The following is a 6271-nucleotide window of genomic DNA, read 5'->3' as shown; positions in this document are numbered from 1 at the left end:
TATATTTCAGGGTCCAGGTGGGCTAGAATTTGGTGTGGCACACCTGAATTTGGATGTCACCATTAAATTCGCCATAGTCAAATTAGGTTGGACACCAATGTTGGTGGGTTCCAGAGAGACAAATTTTGGGGATAGCCCACCTAATTTTTGAGGTCACCATTGAATTGGTCATACTAAAAATAGGCTTGACTCCAGTTTTGATGAAATTCGGACAAGGTTAAATTTCGGTGGTCGAGAGGGCCAAATTTTGGGGTGCGGACACTTTCCTTGATAGCGAGAAATCGGTGCGCGGTTCTTTGACTCTCGATTTCGGCTCGACATCACCTCAAGGTTGCCGACAGCGGGAGCTAAAGGCGTTTTATGCTTAATAGAACAAAGTTCATACTCGTTTTCAAGCCGCCGCGAAAATTCTCAACCACAAATACGATTAAGCCGTTGCATGTGCACTGCGCGGTGCCAAACTCCGACTGAATCTTAATGAAAAATTTTAGGACGGCCATCAAAGCAAATGTCCCAGCTTGTTCGCAGCAACCATCCCACTAATAAAACTCCACTCGTGAGCAACTTCATAAACTGTACCTCCGCGAAAATTAGTTCGAGGTGAATCTACATTTAACTAAACATTGGTATGCTGAAAATATTCTGGAATGTTCAAATATATTGTAAATATTAAGCGTCATATACCATGCCGTGTTGAGACAGACGGTATTGAAAAGTCAAAAGGAATGAGAGATGTATGCAGCAAGTGGTTTTGTTCGTACCGCAAGCTCTCGTAATTGGCACTTTCACTGCGCGTACGAGACGCTAATTTATGTGGCTCGTGGTAGTCAAGCAAGTCGCATGTCTTACTCGTGTTTTCATTCAATAACAGAGCGTGGAAAAAGCGCGAACTTAAGAGCGCGCGCATGTGCCAGCCAACTTCCCGGACGGCGAGCGAGCGCTGCCCAAAAAAGCGTGCCGTGTGCAGCGCGCGCAGCCGGCGGGCGAGGCCGGAGCCCCGCCGGGGTGGCGCAGTGGTAAGACGCCCGACTACTGTGCCGGAGTTCCCGGGATCGAATCCCGGCCTCGGCGGCTGCGTTTCGATGGAGGCGAAACGAAGAGGCGTCGTGTGCTGTGCGATGTCAGCGCACGTTAAAGATCCCCAGGTGGTTGAAATTACTCCGTAGCCCTCCACTATGGCTCCTCTTTCTCTCTGTCCACTTTCATTCCCACCTTCCTCCCTTCCCTTACGGCGCGGTTCGGGTGTCCACAGAGCAAGTGTGACAGTTACTGCGCCTTTCCCTTCCTGTGAACCAATTTAACTTTATTAAACGCCGGAGTGGAGGAGAGTGTCGCTACATTCAAATTATTGAGGGGTTTTAGATGTCGGCACATTGACCTGCCGCATCGGAAGCAATCAGCTTGCGCGCCCCGCCCACGAGCGGTAGAGGGTCACGGTGGCGGATCGCGGTATGCTAAATCTCTCTACTCCCGATCACAGCAGCGGTCCAGTCATGACAGCGACCCACAATCATTTAAGGCTCTTTGTTCCTGGGTGGCCGCATCTCCCCGTATTTATCTCGGAACTGTTTAAAGTGCTGACTGAGCTTCTCACAGTTTGGACATCAATTAAATGTTGTACGTGTCTCCGTGCGCCTCCGCACTGCGTATCCGCGCTCCGCTGTATTCAGCCATATTGTTTGTTCACATAGGTGCGTTCCAATACCCTCTAGTAGACGTCTACTTAGACGGCTACGCGGCAGCCGCCATCTTGGGACGCGTTCCAATTCTCGCGAAGACGGCTTCGCAGAAGTCAACATAGATGCAGACTACTTTGCTGTCTAAACATGGCGGACAGTGCGCTGTTCGCGCTGAGCGAGTCGTGCAAGCGGTGGTTGCAGTAGCTGTACGGTGGTCGTGCTCTTTGCGACTGCCGGAGTGTGCATATAAACGATCGTTCAAACGTGAGTTGTTACGTATGAATATGTGCGCTAGCTAGAGGCTAATTTAGCTGGCTTTATGGTCGTGAGATTCATAGCACTGCAGATTCTTGTATCGCGCTCTAAGAGGAAAGCGTGCGTTGGATGCTTGGATGCTGTTGCTCTTCTTTTTTAACTTGATGACGAGTTTCCTCAGTCCTGATGTTATCGACTAAAACGTCACTTTCTGGGCACTTCGCCGGGAGTAAGGACGGCTGCTGTAGGGCGCACATATGTGTTTCTATCTTGCTGTAGGAGCCGCGGCAAATTCTCCGCGGATTTTCAGTTAATCTCGGAAGAACGAACTCGCCTGACGATGCCGGCATGTTGCGCATTGATGTTTTGTACCTGTATATTATCAAAACGAGTTGTCTTTGGTTTCCTCGTCTAGTGACTACAGACGACAAGTGTAACGGCACAAAGTTTTTCGTTTGCTGTAGCCGGTTATCACCTTCCGTCCGTAATCCTCTCATGTTTATAGCATTTTGCATGTTTTCATTCTTGCAGCTGTGTGAATGAGACATCTGAGAAGCATGTACTCTTCAGCATCAGTAATAAAAAAGTAAGAACAGACTAACATTCTCTTCCGTCAATTTTCTGAGCGGGCCTATTGTGTGAGAAGTTGGTCTGCTGCAAGTTAACCTATTAATATTCTATCTACGTTGTGGCGATTACGCATGCAATATTGTTGCTGCAAAATATCGGCGAACCATTAAAAACGTGGTTTTCACCTGTATTGTCGTAAAGCTTTGAAGAAAACAGCGTTATTATAGTTATTCAAACGTTTTAGTTCAATCTTTATGCCGCGAGGTGACGCCAGGCGTAGACAGGTAGACGCGTTCCAATACGCGAACCTGTAGACATCTACGAAGCAGTCTTGCTAGACGTCTAAGAATTGGAAAGCACCCGTTTATTGAATTTGTAGATGACTCGGTACTTGGCTTGGATTTTTATGGCTAAACTGCTGCAGCACAGCCAAAAGTAATGTTTTTTGCTTGAATTATCGTACAGAAATGTTTTTATCAGCTTTAAAATGTTACACATGATTTCAAACGCCTTTTACCAGCACTGATGTTCCTTAAATGCAGTAATTTTTTTTTATAGCTGATCGTAATTCCCACCATTTGTGAATGACCATGGAGGAAGGAAAGAGCTTAGGAGAGGCCTTGACGTCACTTTTTTTCAAGCCGGCGCGGCGGCGCCGCGACCGGAAGCTGCAACGTCTCTCCTCCTCATCTACCCTCCGCATTCTCTTTCTCCGCGACGCTCACGTACCTAGGGCACTTAGCAACGCTGTTGCTAGTGGCCCGAGTTTTCATAGCAACAGCGTCGCCGTTGCTAATGGCCCGACTTGGCTAACCCTAAATTTTGACGTCACTTCCGCCACACTTTCTCCAATGCATTTGGAATGGCAAGAGCCTCTCCTAAGTTGTTTCCTTCCTCCATGCGAATGACATATTTTACCGTGTAGCACCGAAATAAACCGAATGACATTAAATCTGCTCGTGTGACAGAGGTATTAGAACGTGGTCCTTTTCGAGCATCGCACTTAGAAGTTCCGTCTCGGTAGTGCTCTCGTTCGCCCTTGCGTCATCCGCGCCATCACTGGTGTCCGCTGTCGTATCTTTAGATGTTACACCCATGCTAGTTCCTTTAGCGCGCACGGTCACAACTCACCCGGTTCGCTCACGAGGAGGGTTGCGCAGTCCTGTCTTCTGCGGTGTGCGTTGGTCTCAATCCCACTTCTGACATGTTAGAGTTTGAACGGAAAAAAAAGAGAAGTGAAAAAAAAAAACCCTTGACAAACAAATAAAATACGAAAAAGACAATGATTATATCGAAAATTACCACTGGATTTACAATTACACTCTTTGTTCGCACACGCACGCCATACAGTTGTCTAGCGTCCGCGCTCCGCACTGACGCTCCGCTCAAGGCACACTTTCTCGACGTCCGCTCTCAATGACGACGCACGGCGCACTGTGTTCTCACGCGCTTCACACTCCTGGCGTTCCCTTTCTCACCGCGTTTGATGCGAGCAAGGTCCGAAGTGGCGCGCGTCGACATCCAGGTACGTGAAGCGGTGGTCGGGTCAACACACACTCAGGGCCACCACCCAGGGGAAGGAATTGCGCAGTAGTAAACAAAAGTGTCGCTAACAGTAGTCATTCAGTTCAGTTCAGTTGTTCAGTCGTGTTCGACTCTTCGTGACGCTATGGACCATGTCACGCCACGCTTTCCGGTCTCTAACTATCTTCCCAACATCATAGTCCTTCATCTGCAGCGCCTCGAGGATGCCATCTAACCATAGCGTTCGCTGCCTACCCCTTCTCCGGCGACCCTAAACCTTTGCCGGGGAGGGGACGTGCTTCTCATCGGCCCCTGCTATTATGCCAATGAACGCAGTGTTAATTTACAGTTACCGCGATATATTTGGTACCAAAGTGTGCGCGAAGGTGCGGGGCATCGACCGGTACCAGTTTTGACCAAGCGGTACGTGATTCTCCCGATTTACGAGGACTTTTCTCTGGTGCGGTGCGGCCTTTTCTCTAAGCCTAACGTCGGCCTACCACGAGTACGGCCACCGGTGGCGACGGGCCCGGCCGCTAGGCCTAACCCGGCGACGAGTACGACCAACATGGCGTCCGAAATGGAAGTGGCCACGTCGATGGAAGACAACATGACGTCAGCACCGAGCATCGGCAGTCTCGGCGGGCGTACGTGCATTGAAGTTCAAGGAGAGGACATTACACCGGAAGAAGTCGAAGGCTGGTCGGCCTCCGGCAAGCGCGTCAAGCAGATCATGGCCGGCAAGGAAAACGGTGAGTCCGCCGCCATTACTCGCCAGTCTAGACCAAAGACTAGGGTCAGCTTTGCTAAGAGAGTTGCAGCCTCGGTAACGAAAGCGGCGAGGATGCCGATGGACATGCCGAAGGAAGACACTAAGATAGTCATCAGACCACGGGGAGGTCTCAACGTAGCGAGAACTGAGGTTTCAATAATTATGTCGGCCGTCATGACGGCGGCTCGAGTAACGAAGGAAGAAGCCAAAGCAGACACCATCTGCACGAACGCGCAACAAAACATCATCGTGGTCAGCACCCCGGACGAGAGGCGTGCCACGCTGTACTCTAAGGTCAAAACCCTTAACGTAGGAGACAGGACATACGAAGTCAGCGCCTACCGAACGGCGCCGGACGGCACGGTCAAGGGAGTCATCCGAGGCATAGCCGTAGCCGACACCCCGGAGGAGATAGCCGAAAACATCGTGAACCCGTGCAACCCCCTAGCGGTGGAGGCGCACAGAATCGGCAATACAACCACGGTGATAGTACTCTTCGCAGGAGAGAAAGTACCGAACTACGTCAAGTATGGCTCGATATTAGTCAGGTGCGGGCTTTACCGCAAGCACTTCGACGTGTGCAGGCAATGCGGCAAGATCGGCCATAGAAGAGACGTATGCCCGAATCCCAACACCAGAGTATGCTTCGGCTGCGGAATCGCGAACCCCAGCGAGGATCACAAACGCGAATGCAAGCCCAAGTGCAGGCTCTGCGGGGGACAGCATCCAACGGGCGAGAGGGAATGCAAGAACAAGTACAAGATGCCGTATGTGCTCAAAAAACGGCAATGGGAACGTAAGATGGAAGCCAGGCAGCAACAACTGGATCCGAAAAGCTTTCCGCCGCTGCGAGAGCCGTCTGCCGAGAGACCCCGCGGAGATTCGAGGCAGCGCGACAGCACCCGCAAGAGGGACAACAGCAAGGGAGGCAGGAGCGCCAGCCGCCACAGACCGTCGCAATCGGGGGAAAGAGTCGCCTGGGCCGAAACAGTCAAGGCAAACATGGCAGAGAAGAGACAACCACCGGCGCAAAACGCCACGAAGAAGTTCCAAGAAGAGAACGGGGTGGTAATAAAAGCCCTAAGAGACAAGAACGAGAAGCTAAAGCAGAGAATCGCCGAACAGGACGCAACCATCAAGGAAATCAACGCGAAGCTAACGACATTAATTGCGATGCAGCAAAAGCAGCAGCTGCTGCCGAAGCCCGCACAAGAGAGGAAACAAGAAGAGATAACCGAGGACGAACCAGAGGTCGAGATGGACCCGAGAGCCACGAAAGCGGCGGGACCGGCTCCCAAGAGGAGAGCCATAGAGGGCGCCAAGGAACGAAAGACAATGGAAAGAATCGAAAAACAGGACGACAGACTCGACCGTCTTGAGGCGATCAGCAAGGTAACCAACGAAAGCCTTACTGCGCTCACGCAAACGGTTCAGCAGATGACAACGAACGTACAGAGCACGATCCAGAACA

Source organism: Amblyomma maculatum, chromosome 5 (genome assembly GCF_055883805.1).
Source record: "Amblyomma maculatum isolate TAMU_Amacu chromosome 5, ASM5588380v1, whole genome shotgun sequence".
Lineage (NCBI taxonomy): Eukaryota > Metazoa > Arthropoda > Arachnida > Ixodida > Ixodidae > Amblyomma > Amblyomma maculatum.
This window is presented reverse-complemented; position numbering follows the sequence as displayed.